This window comes from Narcine bancroftii, chromosome 1 (assembly GCF_036971445.1).
Source record: "Narcine bancroftii isolate sNarBan1 chromosome 1, sNarBan1.hap1, whole genome shotgun sequence".
In the NCBI taxonomy this organism is placed as follows: Eukaryota; Metazoa; Chordata; class Chondrichthyes; order Torpediniformes; family Narcinidae; genus Narcine; species Narcine bancroftii.
Genome location: NC_091469.1, coordinates 116,423,763 through 116,445,203, shown reverse-complemented (window position 1 = coordinate 116,445,203; position 21,441 = coordinate 116,423,763). Strand labels below are relative to the sequence as shown.

Here is a 21,441-nt window from a genome sequence, read left to right as displayed (position 1 = left end):
CTTCATTAATCTGGGCGATCGAGTGCTATCTCTAATTAGAATCCTGACCTATTTGAGTTGCCAGTGTCTATAATTTGAACAAAACAAATGCAGTGTAGCATCCTGGAATTGGCTTCTAATTTGTCAGGGAAACAATCTGAGGTCAAAAGTCCTGCATGTTGAATGTTGTAAGATGCAGTCCTGGAGTTGGAAAGTGCAGGAGGTCCACTCTCTCCTTCCCTGAGTTTGCTCGCTTTCAGGTTCCTCGAAATTTCACAAACCTCTGAACTAAAAGCAAATTGCTGGAAATACTTTGGGAGAGGGAGAAGTTTAGAAACAACTTTAAATCTCGGATGTGGGAACAGTGGTTCAACAGATGGACTTGCTTTCAATAGATCTTGAAGACAGAAAGGGCCAAAGGATTTTTAATAGGGAATGACGCGCTCCTCCGGACGGGATGTGACGTCGTTGAAGGGCGGGTCATCCGTGTGACTGGCATTTCGGCCATTTTTTTTTGGAATTAGCGTTTCCGGGATCCGAGCAGGTAAGAAGTACGTTGAAGGGATTGATCAGAGCGGGCAGGAGTGAAGCGTGGTGGGGGGTGATGGGAGGCTGGTGACGTGCCCCGGGTCGGCTGGGAACTGAGCTCTGCCATTGAGTCCTTGCCTCCTCCTCCACTGCGCGCAGCAAGTCCGGCGGCTGCTTCACACTCGTTCCGGACGAGGAGAATGGGTTCTTCAAAAAGTTGGAGCTCCCGCTTCACCCACTCCAGGAGTTGTCTCTCTCCCGGCGATGGGGCTCGGATGGGCTGGAGAGCGGCATCGCCTTCACCTGTGTCAGTCAGTCCCAGCCTCCCTTGGCTGGACGCCGAGTTGCTCCATTCAGAGTCTGGACCAGCTGAACAGTCCGCCACTTATCGCGGTCAACTGTTTGAAAAGAGTGCAGGGGATTTCTGGTCAGAATGCAACCCTGAAATCCATTTCCCCCGCTGGTGAGGCACAACTACCAATTAATGGACGTTCAAAACAAAGCGCGAAAGAAATGTAAACACAACAAAGTGGGCTGGCTGGATGATGAGGGTCCTTGTTGATTGCTGCAGTGCCCTGGAGATGTACTCAGTCGTGGGGTGGGTTTTGCCTGTACTACCTTTTGGAGGGCTTTCCGCTCAGAGGTCTTGGTGTCCCTTGACCAGACCGTGATGCAGCTTTGCACCACACCTCTGTAGAAATTTCTGGTGTCATACCAAACCTCTGCAAACTCCTGAGGAAGAAGAGGCGCTGACATGTATTCTTCACCATGACATTAAGTGTTGTGGGTCCACAAAGGATCCTCCGAGATAGTTACTCCCAAGAACTTAGATCCTCTCCACCTCGGATACCCCAATGATCACTGGTTTTCCTTTCTTGAAGTCAATCAGCTCCTTAGTTGAGTGTGAGATTGTTGTGCACCCTTCAGCCAAGTTTTCAATCTCCCTATGCTGACTCTTCTCCCCTTTTTATACAACCCATTACCGTGGTATCGTCAGCAAATTTGTAGATGGTGTTATTGTACTGAGCCATGCAGTCATAGGGTTAGGGTGTACAGTGAGTAGAGCAGGGGACTAAGAACACAGCCCTGTTGTGCTCCGGTACTGATGGAGATTGTGGAGGAGATGTTCTTACCAATCCTCACTGAATGTGGTTTGGAGGTGAGGTTTTAGGAAAAAGTTTTATGTGTTTGTGGAGGGTGTGGGGAGGAGAGTATACATATGCTGGAAATCAATAAATCAGAAAAGGCTTCCACCCTTTCCCTTGTCCCCAGCAAATGCCACTGAGATTGCTCTTCCTTCTCCCCCCATTCTCCCCCAATAGAACTTGCTGCTGTGTGGTATGAGGTCAATACATTGTCCAGGTGAAGCATAGCATTTACAGTGACCGATTGTGATTAACACAACTTTATAATGTTTTATATGGATGGTTATGTTTATCAATCTTGAATGTTAGGAAATTGTTGATATTGGTGTACTTGTCAGTACATCACAGAATTTAGGAATTAATATTCAAAAAATTGTTTCAGATGATAAGAATTCTCAGCATTTGTCACTGAATGTGGTGGAGGTTATATTTCTGTTTTTAAAAACTTTTAATCAGCTGATTCAGTTTTGCTTTTCTATAATGATCTCATTAAATGCTGTTCACTAATCTAATACAACTTGTTTTCAAATATGTAATGAAGTAGGGTGTTTCGCACAGAACTGTTTTGATGATGAGGTTATGCCAATTAATAGATGAGCAGCCACCTGAAATATAACTTATTAAGTCATTGAGTTGTGCAGCACAGAAATGGGTCTTTTGGCCCACACGTCGATGCTGACCTTTTTGCCCATCTGCACCAATCCCCCTGCATTTGAATATGATCTTGTCTTTTAAGTGTCTAAATGCCTCTTGAACATAGTTGTTGCATCTGATTGTCTTGAAGAGACATTAGAATATTACATTAATTAAGCCATTATTATTAGATTGAACATTTAAATACTTTATAGAAGCAAAATATCTTAAAATATTTCAGATATGGAATAAAAATTAAGATTGACCAAAATTTTTCTTCAAGGCTTGGTCTTTTTGGGAGCTTTTGAAGGAAAACCGATGGAAATGTTAGAGGTTTTTATGCAGTGAAATAGAGACATAACAAAGAACATTATGGCAGAGGCCATTCGGCCCATGATGTTGTGCTGACCCATATATACCTACTCAAAAAGCAAAGCCCTCTCTACCTCATAACTCTCTATTCTTCTTTCATTCGTGTCTAAGAGTCTCTTAAATGCCCCTATTGTTCCAGCCTCCAACAGCATTCCTGGCAATGCATTCCAGGCACCCACAAGTCTGTTTTTTTTAAAAATTATATATAAATATGTCTTTAAAAGAGATAGAAGGTGAGGGTAGGTCACTTCACAAACAGATATTTGCTCTTCACATCTCATTTAAAATGCAAGAGCTTTGCTGAAGACAGACATTCAGGCACCAGTGATTTTGCAAAGACAATGGAACCTCTTTGGGAAAGAACTTCAAAAGCTGGTGCAAATAGCTGGGCTTAAGTGCTGATAAAGATCTTTCAAAGATTGGGTTTGGAGCCCTGCAAGAAGTTTTGGTTTTTACAAGCAGTGGGAGAGGTCAGTTCTACAGTAGCAATTGAGGCTGCCACATGGCAAGCTGGCAGGCTTGTTGAAAACCCCATTTTGAAGATGGGTTGTGAGTTCTGAGTTTAGCCTGTTCAAAACCCTTGTAGTCTTTACAAGAGGAAATGGCTGGCTAGTGTTTCTCCTGAAATAAGGGAAGCAAGAGGAATTCTGGAAGAAGAGGTTATCATTTGGAAAACCCATGATGTGGCAAGTTTCTTTGGCAAGACACAGAAGTGACTGGAGGAAATCAGTTTGTAACAAATCTCTCTCTGAAACCAACAAGAACCTCCCTGAGTGGTAACCATTTACCTTTAAGCACCAGAGCCTGGTGGAAATTCATAAATGTTGAATTCTGAGCACAGTATAAGAATTGCCTGATACTGGTGAACTCGGAGAAGTGAGATTGGACTGTGAAACAAAGAACTTTCCTGAACATACGCACATTACATACATGTGCGCTTAGAATTAGAAGGGGGTTAAGTTAAGTTGATAGTAATAAATTAAAGTTTGATCCTGTTTTTATGGTTAAAGAAAATTAAAAGCAACTTTTGTTTAAGTAGCCATTTGTCTTGGTGAATTTCTTATTGCTGCTGGGTTTTGGAGTCCTCTGGGCTTGTAACAAAGAAAAAAAGTTTCCTTTAAACTTTCCTTCCTTCATTTTGTACAGACATCTTCTGGTGTTTGCTACTTCTGCCAAAGGGAAAAAGGTACTGACTGTCTACATTATCTAAGCCTCTTAAAATCTTGTAGACTTCTATTAAGTCGCCTCTCATCCTTGTTCACTCCAAGGAGAAAAGCCCTTAACCTTGCCTCATAAGACAGTTTCCAATTTAGGTAACATCCTGGTAAATTTCATAAGGTGCTTTCAGGTGTTCCAACAAAGATCATGCATCAGCAGTCGCGGCTGGGGGAGTGCAGCTGGCATGTTCAGGTGACCACGGAGTGGACGCCTTTCTGTCACTTGAGCGTGCCAGTTGATGGATAGCCGTCTACCAGCGAATGCCGCCTCCTCGGGACTATGGCCTAGTCCCGCCCACGCTTTGGATCCCACCCCGACCTCATTCAATTAAAGGTCAGGGAAAGGAAGTGTGGGGAAAAGTGTGTATTAACTTTCAAAACTAAAGTGCTTTGAAGTTTTAATTTTGGGAATGGTCAGTTTAGAATTAGCGTAAACAAGAAAACCTGCAGATGTTGAGGTCTAGAGCAGGGGACAAAATTACTGGAGAAATACAAAATTCAGCTAAAGTTTTTAAAAAAAATAGACTTTTCAGACTCAACGTCGGTTGCCTTTCGCTTTCTATGGGCGCTGCATGACCTGCTGGGTTTCTCCAGCACTTTTGCGCACAAGTGTTTTGAAATGACCCATCAAGAATAGAAAATGGAGGAACATCTTGCCTCATTACAGGATGGTGCAGGGGCCCCACAGCTGGATGCCAAGTAAACAAGATCGATGGCGGAGAAAATAGAATAAACAAATGGCCGAACTAAGAATCAGATTTTTTTCCTTCCATATACCACTCGTGTGGCATGTTTGCGTGTCCGAAGCACCTGCTTTATAAGACAAATGTTTTCCGATCTCATTGCATTTGGACCCTTTACAATTCAACATGATGACCCCGTGATTCGCACATGTTGAATTTGAACACTTGATGTTACGTTTATCACAGACTCTGAAATGAAGGCTGAAGCCCGTCATGTTGGTTATGTACCTTTATCTTTACTGTATGAAGTATGCTGTCTGACCTGCTGAATTTCTCGAGCATTTTGTTTGTTCTGCAATCACAGAGTCTGCAGACTAGTGTTTTACATCTGAAATGAGGAGTACTGTAATTTGTTTTTCCACCAGCAATCCAAATACTACCGTTCAAAAATATAAAGAATACAGTTGGAGATGTGCATCGTGGGTGCTTTCCCAACCTATTAACCATTGATGTGATGACTTGAACAGCCAAAGTGCATGTACGTTGAGTCCTAACCCCATTGCTTTATGGTGGAATCTCCCACTTTACACGAGCAATCTTCATTCCCTGCTCTCTCTTGTCTTGCGATATCACTGCAGATTACAGGACGGAGTTGATGGCTGATGACGTCACCGCAACGTCATCAGCCCACCCTCTGGCAGCCCCTGCTCCTTTCAGCTGCAACAGGGGATACTCAAGCAGGATATTACACCTACTGGAGAAGGGTTAGGTAAATAAACCCTCCTGGCCGGGTACTCCAGTTTCAGGTGGCCACCCGACAGCTGCACAGGAGTACAATGTGCGGCTTTACAGTCGGGTATTGTGGCCTCCTGAAAATGGCTATAGTTTCCACGTGCTTCCTGCAATGAGGTAACCAGAACTGAACACAATATTCTAAGTATGGACTTACCAGAGATTTGTAGAGGTGCAGCATGACCTCTCGACTAAAAATGAAGGTTTATAATGGTAGGGAAACAATAAAATAATTGAACAGATAACTAATGGAGAAAAATAATAGGTCAGAATAAGGGCAGGTAATGAACTTAATCCTCCAATAAATGAATCCCATAGGCCTTCTTAACTGCAGCAGCCTTAAGAGATTTTTGGATTTGGACACCAAGATCCCTCTATTCTTTCACACTGTTAAAAATCTTGCTATTGACCATGTACTCTGCCTTATCGTTTTACCTACCAAAATGCATCAGCTCACACTTATCCAGATTAAACTGCATCGGCCACTGGGACAAAGGGAGCACAGCCATTATTGGTAGATACATTGGAAGAAGGACTGCATCAGAAGCTCAAGCATTAGTCTTGTTAGGCAGGGAAAGGGGGAGGGGACCAGATTGGAGGTAATAGAATAGTGGGAACCATGACTGGAACAAAAGGAAAATTTTGAACTAAAAATGAAGGTTTATAATGGTAGGGAAACAATAAAGTAATTGAACAGATAACTAATGGAGAAAAATAATAGGTCAGAATAAGGGCAGGTAATGAACTTAGCGATGTAATTAAGATGTGGTCATTCCAGACACTTGACTGTTTTGAGCAAGATTGGCTGTTTCTTGTTTCAAAAGGGATGGGGACACAGTGGTAAAGGGGGGCAAGAGTGGCATTGCTAATCAGGGATAGTATTACTGCTGTGGAGGGCTTGTCTGTTGATTCAGTGTGGGTGGAAGGGAACAATAGCTCTACAGTGTATTGGGAGTGTTCTTTTGTTCCCTTGGTAGCCTCCCGGCCACTGAGGGGCAGATAACCAGGCAGATTTTGGAAAGGTGCAAAAATAACACGGTTGTTGTCACAGTGGACTTCAACTTGCTTAATATTGACTGACGCTTCCTTAGTGCAACAGTGTTACATGGGGCAGAATTTGTTAGGTGTGTTCAAGAAAGATTCCTGACACTGCATGTGGACAGGCTTACTAGAGGAGAGGCCATACTGGATCTTATCCTGGGCAATGAACCTAGTCAGGTGGCTGCTCTTGGTGGGCGAACATTTTGGAGATAATGACCACAACTCCCTGACCTCTATCAATGGCTTGGACAAGGATAGGAGCAGATGAAATGGGGAAGAGCTAATTACAATGGGATCAGGCAAGAACTTGGGCAAGTAAACTGGGAACAGAGGTTCTCTCAGAGCAGAAATATGAAGTTCTGGATAGGTTTGGCCCATTTGAGACAGAGAAAGGATGGTAGGATAAAGAGATGTGAAACATTTGGTTAACAGGAAGAAGGAAGCATACACAAGGTTCAGGACGCCAAAATTAGGCAGGACTCTTGAGAGTTGTAAGATAGCCAGGAGAGAACATAGGAAGGGACCTCGGAGAGCTGGAAGAGGACATGAGAAGGCCATGACAAGCAGGATTACGGAAAGCCTCAAGGGATTCTGAAGAACAGGAGGATGACTGAAGTGAGGGTAGAATTGCTCAGGTATACAAAGGGGAACATGTGTCTGGAGGCAGAGGAGATGGGGATCTTTTTTTTTTTTTTAAATTTTTTTTATTTTTCACACCATAAATCACATTAGCCATGATATACACAATTTCTTTTTCACACATATACAGTGACTTTTTCTCCCCCCCCCCTTTCCTCCCAAACCACCCCCCCACCCCCCCCCTCATCCATTTTAGGTATACAATCTAGGTTGCATTAATCCAGTCAGACAATGTTGTCATTCAACAAAATTACACCAGAAATTCTACTGAGTCCATTCTTTTCTTTCCTTCTCCTTCCATCAACTTAGGTAATGTTTGTCCCCGGTAGGTTTTCGCTATTGTATTTAATGTAAGGCTCCTATACTTGTTCGAATATTTCAATATTATTTCTTAACCAATATGTTATTTTTTCTAATGGAATACATTTATTCATTTAAATTTGGTAGTTTATTCCTTTTAATTTGGTTATGTATTCCATTAATATTTAAAGACATATAGTTCAGCGTAGCCCTTTTATATTTTGTTTATCTTCTCTTTCCGTTTTTCCATCTTTACCTTTCCTCCTTTTCCATTTCTGTTTTCTTATTTTCAACTCTTTATAAGACAACATTCCTACAACATCCAACATTTTCCTTATTCTCCTATTTCTATCTTATTTATTCCCAATCTCCCATTCACCTCCTGAGTTGTCCTTTATCCCTTGTCGGACAACCACATCTCCCCTCTCCATTTGGATTTGCGAATCCACTCGCAAGCGTCAACTGATTTTGCAGTGACCGCTATTTCCCCCCACCCCGCCTCCCCCAGAAAAGATTTCACTTTTCATATGTCACAAAGGTCACTCTTTTAATTCCCTCCTTATTCTCTCTATTCCATTACCTTCCCTTATTAATTCTTGTCTATACTATCTATATTTTCCTCTAAGTACAGATACATTCACGTATGCTCCTTGTCTCTATTCACTCTTATACCTCTTTACCCGCATACATATCAATCGTGATCATTTTTACTCTCATTACCCGTCTTCATCCCTCAGTCTATTTTTGTCTTTACCCACATACATATCAATTGTGATCATCTTAACTCTCATTACCCGTCTTCCTCCCTCAGTCTATTTTTGTAATTGTTCTGCAAATTTTCGTGCTTCTTCTGGATCCGAGAATAGTCTGTTTTGTTGTCCTGGAATAAATATTTTCAATACCGCTGGATGCTTTAGTATAAATTTATACCCTTTCTTCCATAAAATCGCCTTTGCTGTATTGAACTCTTTTCTCTTCTTTAGGAGTTCAAAACTTATATCTGGATAAATGAAGATTTTTTGCCCTTTATACTCCAGTGGTTTGTTGCCCTCTCTTACTTTTTCCATTGTCTTCTCCAGTACCTTTTCTCTTGTAGTATATCTTAGGAATTTTACTACAATAGATCTTGGTTTTTGTTGTGGTTGTGGTTTAGAGGCCAATACTCTATGTGCCCTTTCTATTTCCAATTCTTGCTGTAGTTCTGGACATCCTAGGGTCTTAGGGATCCACTCTTTTATAAACTCCCTCATATTCTTGCCTTCTTCATCTTCCTTAAGGCCCACTATCTTTATGTTATTTCTTCTGTTATGGTTTTCCATTGTATCTATTTTTTGAGCTAGTAGTTCTTGTGTCTCTTTAGTTTTTTTATTAGATTTCTCCAATTTCTTTTTTAAGTCTTCTACCTCCATTTCTGCTGCTACTGCCCGCTCTTCCATCTTGTCCATTTTCTTTCCCATTTCTGTTAAGGTCATCTCCATTTTATTTATTTTCTCTTCTGTGTTGTTTATTCTTTTTCTTAAATCCTTAAATTCCTGTGTTTGCCATTCTTTAAATGATTCCATGTATCCTCTAATAAGAGCAAGTATATCCTTTACCTTGCCTCTCTTTTCTTCTTCTATTTCACCATACTCTTCCTCTTCTTCTTCCTCTGGGTTGGCCATCTGTTGTTTCTTTGTTGCCCTTTCCTCCTCTTCTTTCTTGTTTCTGTTGTCTTCTGTGGTCTCTTCTTGCTGCAGGTGTTCTGCAGCTGTCGTTGCCGGCTGTGGAGATCGACTCCCCAGCTGGTCCCCCCTCCCGTCGGTGTGTTTTTTTTCATTCGCATCGCGCATGCGCGAAACTTCGCGCATGCGCGGTTGCGCACTTTTACTCGGCTCTGCGAGCCATTTTTGTAGTCCATTATTTACCGACCTGAGGGAGCGGGTTTCTCTCTCCGCAGCGGGCCTCTTCGGACAGGTAAGGCCTTCACCTTTTTCCTCCTTTGTCTTCTCTTCCTCTCTTCTTACCGTTGCTTTCGATTTTTCTTTTTTTGTCGCCATCTTCTTTCCACCTTTATACTCACTTTTCTGTAACTTTTATTTCTGTGCCTTTGTGTTTTCTCTTGTTTTTCCCGACTTTTCTGGAGAGGGCTGGAGTTCACCGTCCGGCCACTACTCCATCACGTGACTCCTCGGGGAGGGGGATCTTTCTTAATGAATAGTTGGCCTCTGTGCTCACGCGGGAGAGAGACTTTGATGAACGTGAGGTCAGTGTAGAACAGGCAAATGTACTGGATAATGTAAGGTTAAGAAAGATATAGTGGTGGAGCTTCTAAAAAATATTAGATTGATAAGACCCCAGGGCTGAAGCGAGGGAAGAGATTGCTTGAGACTTGACAATAATCTGGCCACAGGAGTGGTATTGATAGATTGGAGGATGGCAAGTGTAGTCCCCTTGTTCAAGAAAGGAAATTGGGAGAATCGTGGGAATGATAGACTAGTGAGTCTTGCATCAGTGGTGGGCGAACTATTGGAAAGGATTCTTCAGGACAAGATTATGAGTATTTGGAGAAGCATTGTTTTCTTAGGGAAAGTCATTATAGCTTTGTGAGTGGCAGGTTGAGCTTCACAAGCTTAATTGAGTTTTTTTAGGAGGTAACAAATTTGACGAAGGTAGGTCGGTGGATGTGGTGTTTGTGGAACCAATACAGCACACATGTCAAACTTTGGCCCGCAATATAATTATATTTGGCCCGCAAGATCATATTAAATATATATTAGAGTTGGCCCGCTGGCCGCCGTGCCAGTATAACGCATGCACACTGAAGGTGAAAATGAAGACGCTGGAGGTGTGGAGGGATCTCAGAGTCCCGAATCCCGGGGATCGGAGCGCCGCACTCAGCCCGCCCGGCTCCCGGACACACAGACGCGGCTGGAGTTGGGGACCATCCTCACTGGGTCTGCGCTTCAGCGGCGACGCCGGACCGAAAGTCTCGTTGGCGATGCCTTCCCCCTCGCTCCGTGCGCGGCGGACCCTGCCTCCCGCTCCTTTTGTTGGAGACGAGCCCGGCGCCGTGAGATCGCAGTTTAATCCCTCTCCAACCATGGGAGGGGGGTGGGAGCAATGCGCTCTTCTCAGCCAGTTCCTCCACCGCCCCGGACGCCGGCGTTTCAACGGGGGGTTAGGGTGCCTTCGTCAGGCGACCGACCTGTTGGTCCAAGACAAGGGGAGAGCGTACAAACTCCATACAGACAGCACCTGAACTCGGGTGAACACTGAGCTGCAACCCCACATTCCACATCAGGACTGTGAGTAAGATTGGGAGCAGTGAGACGGAAGCTTATTTTGTTCCTGTGATTTAAGCCTTTCTTGGGGTGGCGGGGGGGGGGGGGGGTCCTTCTCTGACCACTTGCCTAACAATTAACCTAATCAGATGTGGAGTTACCACAATACAACAGTTCTCAACCTTTTTCTTTCCACTCGCGTCCCTATGCCATTGGTGCTCTGTGATTAGTAAGGGATTGCTTAAGGTGGTCTGTGGGTGGAAAGAAAAAGTTTGAAGACCACTGCTTTAATCATCCCTCATTGACTCGTCATGTGCACGGTTTCAGATCGCTAAAGGAAATGGGCCAATGACATTGACAATGAAAGAGTTTATCCAAAACTATTATTAAACATTTATTTTAATAAGAAAAAGTTTAACATTACATATGTTGAAAGAAGAGAAAACATGCAGATGTTGTTGAAAATTTTCAATAAATATTTAGTTCGGCCCTCGACTTAGTCCAAGTTTTTAATTTTGGCCCTCCGTGAATTTGAGTTTGACACCCTTGCAATACAGTGTTAGGGTTTTCTATTGGAGTAAAGGCATGGAAACTTGGCTGTGCGGATTTGGTATTGGCTTGCACGCAGAGACAATAGGAGATGGAGTGTGTTAAAATCTTGTATTTACGAATTGTAATTTATAGTAATTTTGCATCTTATTCTGCATAATACTGCCACTGCAAAACAAATTTCATGACAATAAATTTGATTCTGAGACTTAATAGAGGTATATAAGATTATGAAGGGGAGACGGCCAACACTTCTAACCAAGGCAGCAAAGGCCAATTCCAGAGGATATCTGTTTAAGGTCAGTGCAGGGAATTTTAGGGGAGACATCAAAGGTAGTGTTTTTTAGATTGTTGGATGCCTGGAATACATTGCTGCGGTTGGTGATGGAGGCTGGTACAACAGGGACGTTCAAAAGACTCTTAGATAGGTACGTGGATGCAAGAAAAATGGAGGGTTATGGGTGTAAGCGAGAGCTGGATTAGATTGGTCATGAAACAGGTTTATATAGGTTAGCACGTCATGGCTGAATTACCCATAATGTACTGCAATTTTCTAAAAACAAATTGGTGGGAAAAGAGATAATGTGCTGGATAAGTGGAATGAGATGTAGATGAAACATTAGATGAGCTACTTTTAGGAGAGAATTGTTGGCCCACTGGAATAATTAAGTCTGGAGTATTTATGATTGAACCAGTGAATACATGTGAAGTGGTGATAAGAGATCAAACTTATTAAACGTAGGCAGTGGGAAGTTTCCTGTTAATTTAAACTGTATGATCTGGCTCATTAGCATTACTGAGTGTCCAGATGGAGTATATTTAGGAAATTACTTTCAAAAAAGGTAGAAATTGTAGAAGCACTAATCATAATTCTCAGGCCAGTTTTGGATCCATTGTTTTTTTTCAATTTTTAAAACATAATCTAGACTTTGTAGATACCAGTGGCATTGCCAGATATTCAAAAGAGTTAGGGGACAGGCAAATCAGGTGGGTGCCAGCTGCGCTGGGTGGGTCACGTCTCCAGAATGGAGGACCATCGCCTTCCCGAGATCGTGTTATATGGCGAGCTCTCCACTGGCCACCGTGACAGAGGTGCACCAAAGAAAAGGTACAAGGACTGCCTAAAGAAATCTCTTGGTGCCTGCCACATTGACCACCGCCATTGGGCTGATATCGCCTCCAACCGTGCATCTTGGCGCCTCACAGTTCGGCGGGCAGCAACCTCCTTTGAAGAAGACCGCAGAGCCCACCTCACTGACAAAAGGCAAAGGAGGAAAAACCCAACACCCAACCCCAACCAACCAATTTTCCCCTGCAACCGCTGCAACCGTGTCTGCCTGTCCCGCATCGGACTTGTCAGCCACAAACGAGCCTGCAGCTGACGTGGACATTTACCCCCTCCATAAATCTTCGTCCGCGAAGCCAAGCAAAGATTACTAAAGAATAGGTGATTGAGAATCCGAAGATGAATAACATCCAAGGACTTGAAAGAGGAAGTTGAAGATATTTTGAACACAATTGTCGTGATCTTTCAAGAATCTCGAGTCAGAAATAGTTCCAGAGGAGTGGAAAATTGCAAGTGTCACTCTTCCAGAAGGGAGAGAGGCAAAATACAGGAAATTATAGGGTGATTAGCTTGGCCTAATTTCAGTGGTTGGCAAGATTTGAAAGTCCGTTAAGTATGAGCTTTCAGGGCACTGGAAAGCACAAGACAAAATAGGCCAAAGTCAGCATGAGAGATTTTGCCTGACAAATCTGTTGGAGTTCTTTGAGGAAGTAATTGGAGGTCAATAATGATGCTTTCTGGTTGGAGACTACTGAGTCAGAATATAAGGTGGAGTTCATCCAATCTGTGTTTGGCCTCAATTTGGCAGTACATTGATGGACATGTCAGTGTGGCATTGGGGTGTGGAATTAAGGTATTTGGCTACTGCGATGTCCTCACTGTTGCAGCAGACAGAACGAAGATCTCAGAGCAATTCTGTGATCCTGAATAGTGGAGGGGAAGGAGGTGTAAGTGCAAGTGGAGCATTTCTTATGGTCACAGGTGTACCAAGGGGGTGATTGATGTGAAGGGATGATGTGTGATCCCTGTGCAAAGTGGAGGGAAGAAGATTTTTTTTGTGATGGGATCTCTTTGTAGAACATAAAAACATAAATAGAAGCAAGAGCTGGCCATCTGGCTCATCAAGCCTTTCTCCACCATTCAACATGATCATAGCTGATCTAATGATAGGCTCATCTCACTTACCTGCCTTTTCCCCCATGTCCTTAATTCCTTTTGTGATAGAGTATTTAGAAGTGGTTTGGGAGGAATTGTTAGAGCAGCTTGCACACACACATTTTAAAACAAAGAATATTTGCAGGACTATTGCAAAATGGTTTTTGCAGGAGGCAACAAAGTATCGACAACAGGAGAGTAATTCTGGGAGAGAATGTGATCTTTACAGGAAGAGGAGAACTGTTTTGCTCTCAGAGAGGGAGGGTGTGAAACAGAGGAGTCACAAAAATTAGTTCCAGAAGGACAAAGCTTTGGAAGGCTGTCTTGTCAAAGGAGAAGACTGACGGTATGAAAGGTGACCTGAAAGAAAGAGGATCATCTGAAGTTTCATCAGGAAGACTGATTGAGAAGGAATCAGTTGTGGATGTCCTGGAAAAGGAATCTCTGAAAACCAGCAAGAACCCTCCTGAGTAGTAACCATTTGCCTGTTGAGCACCAAAGACTGGTGAACTTTGTTAATGCTAACTTCTGTGCACAGTACAAGAATTGCCTGCAACCAGTGAGATTGGACTGTGATCCAAAGAACTTTTCTAATCTTAAATATACATTACACACACCTGCGCTTAGTGTTAGAGTGGGGATTAAGTAGTTAGGTAGGTTAAGTAATAAGTTAAAGTTCAATTCTGAATTCTTGTTCAATTCTAATTAAAAACTACTTTTGTTTAAGTGACCCTGTATTGTGGTGCATATCTATTGCTGCTGGTGTTTGGGGTCTTCTGGACTCCATAACACTTTAATTACTATATTTACTGAGGCCGCCTTCACTGTTTGAATGGGCAGCGAATTACGCAGATTCACCATCCTCTGGGAAAAGCATGTCCTCCTCATTTCCATCTTAAATCTACTATCCAAATCTTGAGGTTTAGTCACCGAGTTCTAGTCTCCCCTACCAATGTAAACAGCTTACCTACCTCTATCTTATCTATTGCCTTTCATAATTTTGTATGTTTATATAAGATCCCCTCTCATTTTTCTAAATTCCAGCAAGTACAGCCCCAGATGACACAATCTCTCCTTTTCATCCCTGGAATCAACCTGGTGAAGTCCTCTGGACCACCTTCAAAAACAGTACATTCTTCCTCCAGCATGGAGACCAGAAGTACATGTAGTACATCTAGATGTGATCTCACCTTGTATACTTGCATGCTGGAGTCGGCCAATTGGCCCGTCGAGCCAGCACCGCTATTTTTCAGATCATTTACTATCAGTATCCATTCCCAGCCTTATCCCCATAACCCTTAACTCCCCTGCCCACAAGAACCTTTTCTAACTCCCTTTTGAACATATCCAGCAAATCTGCCCCTACCACTCTCTACGGCAAAGCATTCCACAGATCCACACTTCTCTGGGTAAGAAAAATTTCTCCTCCTCTCTATCCTAAAGGGCCTTCCCTGTATTCTTAAACTATGCCCTCTAGTCCCAGTCTCTCCCAACATTGGGAACATGTAATCCAATTTCACCCTGTCTAGCCCCTTGATAATCTTGTATACCTCAATCATGTCTCCCTTCATCCAGTCTTTCTAACCTTTCAGCATATGTCAATCCTTTCATCCCAGGAACTAACCTTGTAAATCTGTGCTGCACTCCCTCGATAGCAAGTATGTCCTTTCTCAAATTTGGGGACCAGAACTGGATGCAATATTCCAGGTGAGGTCTCACCAGGGCCCTCTACAACTGCAGGAGAGCATCTCTGCTCCTATATTCCAATCCCCTCTTTATGAAGGCCAACGTCCCTATTCTTAAATTCAATCCATCTAGTAATGAAGGCCAACATTCCATTTGCCTTCTTGATAGCCTGCTACATCTGTGAACCAACCTTTTGTGATTCATGCACAAGCACTCCTGAATCCTTCTCCACTGTAGCATGCGGCAATCATTTGCCATTTAAATAATATTCTGATCTCTTTTTTTCCTTCCAAAGTAAATAACCTTACATGTGCCAACATTGTAGTCCATCTGCCAGATGCTTTCCTGCTCACTTAACCTATCTACATCTCTCTGCAGAGTCTCTATCTTTTGCACAGTTTGCTTTCCTACTCAATTTAGCGTCATCAGCAAACTTAGATACACTAAATTCTGTTCCCTCTTCCAGATTGTTTTTTTGCTGGCCCAACACCAACCCCAGCGGCACCCCACTCATCACTGATTGCCAACCAGAAAACACCCCTGTACCCCATCTCTCTGCTTTCTATTGGTTAACCAATCCTCTATCCATGCTTATACATCACTCCCAATTCCATGCATTCTTATCTTCTGTATGTCTTTTTTGTGGTGCCTTATTAAATGCCTTCTGGAACTCCAAGTAAACAATGTCCATCTGCTCCCCTCTAATCCATCCTGTGTCTGCCTGATGGATGCCTCGCTATTTCTTCTTTAATAATAGCTTCAAGCATTTTGCCAACTAAAAATGTTAAACTAACTGGCCTAAAGTTCCCTGCCTTTTGCCTAAACCCTTTTTTGTATAGTGGCGTGAAATTCACCATTTTCCAACCCACTGGGACCTGTCCAGAGTTGGTAAATTATCACCAAAGCCTTGACTGTAACTTCTGCCATTTCTTTTGGTACCTTGAGATGCATTACCTCAGGGCTGGAGGATTTATCAATCTTTAGATCCTCAAGTTTACTGAGTATGACCTTTTTAGTGATAACTATAACATCCAAGTCCTCGCCTCTCAGCAAATCCATGTCAGCTGTCTCTGGCATATTTGACGTGTCCTCCACTGTGAATACTGACACAAAATAGTTATTCAAAGCTTTATCTATATCCTCATTACCCAATATCAATTTCCCCTTTTCACCTTCCAAGGGACCAACCTTCACTTTAGCCCAGTGATTCTCAACCTTTTTCTTTCCACTCACACATCACTTTAAGAATTCCCTATGACATAGGTGCTCTGTGATTAGTGAGGGATTGCTTAAGGTGGTATAAAGAAAAAAATTTGAAAACCACTGTTTTAATGGTATTTAATTGACTTGTTGCGTGCACAGTTTCAAAACTCCAAAGGAAATGGGCCAATGACAATTTTTCTCATCAAAATATTTCAGTAACAATTAGGTCTAGAGCAGTGATTCTCACATCCCACCTTAAGAAATGCCTCACTAATCATGGAGTGCCGCCGATGGCATAGGAATTACTTAAAGTGGTATGTGAGTGGAAAGAAAAAGGTTGAGAATCACTACTTTAGCCACCCTTTCTGCTAGTGGCGGCAGAGTCAATTGTATTATTTAAGAAAAGGTTAGACAGGTATATGGATGAGAAGAAGATGGAGGGTTATGGGCATTGTGCAGGGAGGTGGGACTAGAAAGGGGTGTTTGGTTCGGTGCGGACTAGAAGGGCCTAATGGCCTGTTTCCGTGCTGTAATTGTTATGTTTTATGTTTATTAATAAAAACTTCTGCTGTTCATTTTTTTATTTTGTGCTAATCTTTTTCATTATGTATCTTCCCTTTATTGCTCGCTTCGTGATTCTTGTTGCTTTTTAAAGTTTTCCTATTCTTCTATTTTCCCAGTGCTCTTGGTGACTTTGTATGCATGAGCTTTCAGTTTGATGCCTTCCTTGATTTTCTTAGTTATCCAGAGGTGGCTGTCCCCACCCTTAGTGCCCCTTGCTTTTAACTGGAATATATTTTAGTTGAGCTCCGTGAAAAATCTCTGAAAGTTTTCCACTGTTCCTCATCAGTCCCTCCATAGAGTTTGTCAGTCTTCCCTGGCCAACTCCTCCCCCTTTCCCTTCTAGTTTCCATTGTTTAGGCATAACACACTGATTTTAGACCAAACTATTGTACCCTCCATTTGTATGAAAAACTCAGTCATACTGTGATCAGTCCTTCCAAGAAGATCCCTAAGAATAGGATCACTAATTTTACCTGTATCATTGCACAGGACCTGATCCAAGATACCATGTTCCCTGTTCAAGATGTATGCATTCTATGAAGTCCTCCTCAAGGTTGCCTTGACCAACCTGATTCACCCAGTCCTCCATGATAACAGCAGTTCCATCCTTACATGCCTCTGATATTTCTTGGTTTATTGCCTGTCCCACTGTAGTGTTATTGGATGGGTCATTGGATCTTACATCATCTATCACCGCTTCCCTGATCTCATCCTTAACTCGGAGTGGTACCCTACCTCCTTTACCTTCCTGCCTGTCCTTCCTCATTACCTGATATCCTTGGATATTTAATTTCCAATCTTATTACCTTTCTGTAATGGCCACTAATTCATACCCCTTTGTACTGATTTGTTCCACAAGTTCACGAACCTTGTTTCAAATACTACGGGCATTAGATAAGGTTTGTGGAGGAACTAGTGGAGTTGTTCAAGTGAACTGGTACGGACTTGAAGGGCCAACATGGCCTATTTCCGTGCTGTAAACGGTTATATGGTTATATATGGTGACCATTGTGCTTTTAAAATCTGGTCATCTTTGCCTCTTTTGTATTTGACTTTATCCCCTCTAATCTTGCTTTGTAACTTTTGTTTTTACTTTATCCATAATCTTCTCTTTTGCTTTATCAATCGCGCTCCAATCTGTTTAATCATCCCCCCCCCCCCACACACACAGTCCAAATTATGCAATTCTCCAGGATCCAGGTCCCATCATAGTTCAGATGGAGCCAGTCCCTTCAGAACAGTTTCTTCCTTCCCCAATACTGGTGCCCATTTCCCATGAATTGGAGTTCACTCCTCCCACACCAATCCTTGAGCCATACATTTAACTTTCTAATCTTCTGGACCCTGTGCCAATTTGTACGTAATTCAGAGATTGCCAGCTCTTTGGTGTGCTTTTTTAATTTGGTCCCTAGCTCCTCAAATTCCCTTAGTAGAACCTTTTTACTGGTTCTTCCTATATCATTGGTACCCACGTGGACCACAACAACTGGATCTTTCCCCTCCCACTGCAAATTTCTCTGCAGGTCAGATAAGATGTCCCAGGAAGGCAACAGAACCTTTGGGACAATCTCTCCCTGTGACAGAGAACTTTGTCTATTCCCTTAACTATACTCTTCAATTACTAGTATACCTCTCCTTTCTCCTCTTGAATGGCTTCCTGAACCATGATGCCATCCATGGTCAGGTTGCTCATCTTTCCTTCAGTCCCCACTCTTATCCACACAAGAGCAAGGATCTCAGACTTGTGAGACAAGATCAAAATCAAGGGGCTGAGGCTCCGACAGCACTGGTCACTTGAATCCCATGACCTGCCTCATTCGCAGTCACACTCTGCGTCCATGTGTCCATGCTGAATTTGAAGCAAGTTTTCTAATGGGTGTGACTGCCTCCTGAAACACTGTCCAGGTACTTCTCCCCCTTCTTGATGGGTGGCAGTGTTTGAAACTCAGATTCCAGGTCATCAGTTTTGAGCCTGAATTCTTCGAGCAACTAACACTTGCTGCAGATGTGGTCATCAGGAACCACAACGGGGTCCACCTGATCCCACATCATGCAGCTACAATACATCACCTGATCCTACATTCCTATTTTATTTAATTAGTTGTAATGAGGTGATTTTTATATAACCACTGCAAATGCTTTGCTTGCTCTTCACCTGTTCCTCCTCACAGTAGGCTCTCAAGCCAAAGCCTCAAAGTCCCACTCCTACACTGAGTTACTCACACATTGGCCGCTCTACACTGGCTGCTGTGCTTGAGCTCTCCCTCTTTTTATGTTATTACCTATATCTGTAGCACTCAATTGAACCAACCACCCTTCTGTTTTAACGTGTAAGCTGACCTCCGCTCCTTTTTTAAACTTACTTGCACAAAGTCCGGTCCGACACTCTCTGGTTGCTGAGTCCTTGCTCCTCTTCTCTCCCCACTGGTCCTGAGACTTACCAGAAAATGTATGAAATTATTTTAAAAATGATATGTTGGATGCAGGCCTGGTGGGGTGGTAGGAAGGACAGGAGGAATCCTGTTCTTGTTATGCCTGGGTGAGGGTGAGAGGAGCCTAGACAGATGTACAGATGTGCATGAAAGAGGGAAAATGTGGGAGAGGGTTGAGTTAAAGGCAGTAGACAGGAAGCTATGTTTTCTGAAGAAGAAAGACATCTCAGTTGTCCTGGAAGGAATGGAAGGCCTCATCCTGGGGAGCAGATGCGTCAGAGACTCAGGAATTGAAAGGAACAGAATCCTTACAGGAGGCAGGATGAGAAGAAGTAACTGTGGGAGTAAATTTACAAAAAATGTCTATAGATAGTTTGTATCCTGAAATAGAGAGACCAAGAAAGGGGAGAGAGTTGCAAGAGATGGACCAGGTGAATTTGAAGTCGGGGTGGAAGTTGGCAGCAAAGTGGATATAGTTTATGAGTTCATCATGGGAGCAGGAGGCAGCACCAATATACTCACCATAACAGAGAAAAATTTGAGGAGACTTACCTGTGTAAGCTTCCATTGGTGCCAAATGTGCTTGACTGTTATTTTCCATGGCTGCTGCATGGCCTTCTAAGTCCTCCAGCATCCATGTATATGGTTCCTAATCTTATCATTCCAGTTCCCCAGCATCTGCATTTAAGTCTGGAGATCAGGAATGCTACACAAGGCACAGTATTACCTACTGAAAGCCACGTCCTAGGCAAAATGGAGATTCCACAAGAATGGAAACAACAAAGGATACCCGACAGCTGTGGCATAAATGACATAACCTGTTAATGACAAATGACAAATCTAGTGCAGTAAGAGACAGCAAAGCTTCCCTCCATGCTCGATTTGACCACCAGAACAAAGAAGAACCACTGTACATTCCACATCCCTTGATAATCCTCTACTGTTAGTATCTGAAGATAATGTGCAGGCTGCCTTCAGGAGAGTGAATCCAAGGAAAGAATCTGGTCTAGACGGAGTACCTGGCTGAGCACTGAAAACCTACGTAGACCAACTGGCCAATTGATTCATGGATATCTTCAACAGCTCACTCCAGCAAGGTGTGGTATCCACTTGTTTCAAATAGGCTTCAAACGTCCCGGTGCCCAAGAAGAGTGTGGTAACCTGTCTAAACGACTATCAACCAATAGCATCCACAAAGATGAAATGTTTTGAGAAACTGGTGTTGAAGCATATCAGCGCCTGTCTGGGTGGTGACATAACAGGTCTACAACAGATGGCTCATTGGTTCTATACAAAACCTTGGAACACCTTGACTGCAAAGATGCATCTATTAGGATGCTTTTTATTGATGACAGTTTGGCATTAAATGGCATCATCCCCTCAAAACTATTCAGCAAACTCTAAGACCTGGGACTCTAACCCACTGTGAAATTAGATCGTGGATGTCCTCATCCCCAGACTCCAATCAGGGCAGATTGGCAAGAATATCTCCTACACAATCTCCATAGTACCAGAGCACCACAGGGTTGCATACTTACACCCCGCTCTACTCGTTTTACACCTATGACTGTGGGTCAGTACGACAATAACACAATATACAAATTTGCTCATCAGCTGTATTAAAAGGGAAGGAGGAGACAGAATACAGACGAGGGATTGAAAACTTGGCTGAATGGTGTACTAACAACAACCAAACACTTAATGTCATTAAGAACAAGGAGTTGATTGTTGACTTTAGGAAGAAAAAATCAGAAGTGTATGACCCAGTGATGATTGGGCTATCAGAGGTGGAGATGTTGAACAAATTTAAATTCAATCATAATGGAGCCCAAGAAGAGAAGAGTGCCTCAATGACTATCGCCCGTAACACTCACATCTATTGAGTTGAAATGCTTTGAGAAGTTGGTCATGGATAGAATTGACTCGTACCCAATTAAAGCATTGAGTGTTCATTAGTGGAGAGGGTCAAACACTTCAAATTGGGAGTCAACATCTCTGAGAATCTGTCCTAGAGCCTCCATGATGATGTAATCATGAAGAAAGCTCATCAGTGGCTATACTTTGTGATGTTTTGAGGAAATATGGGATTTCACCAAACTCTCAAAAACTTCTCCAGGTGTACTGTGGAGAGCATTCTGGCTGGTTGTATCACTGTCTGGTATGGAGACGCCAATAAATTCTGATTCTGAAGATCTGG

General features: G+C 42.8%; 1 protein-coding gene across 2 annotated transcripts in view; it reads left to right on the top strand.

Moving 5' to 3' along the window:
• Window positions 1–478: 478 nt before the first annotated feature.
• The window catches only part of ccdc125 (coiled-coil domain containing 125), a 64,176-nt gene continuing 43,213 nt past the window's right edge, over window positions 479–21,441 (top strand). Inside the window, exon 1 of one of the 2 annotated variants that reach the window (XM_069936545.1) lies at window positions 479–523. The gene's annotated coding sequence lies outside the window, so the exon portion shown is untranslated. Of the gene's footprint in view, window positions 531–21,441 lie in introns of both variants that reach the window. The other variant, XM_069936551.1, reaches the window with a different exon arrangement.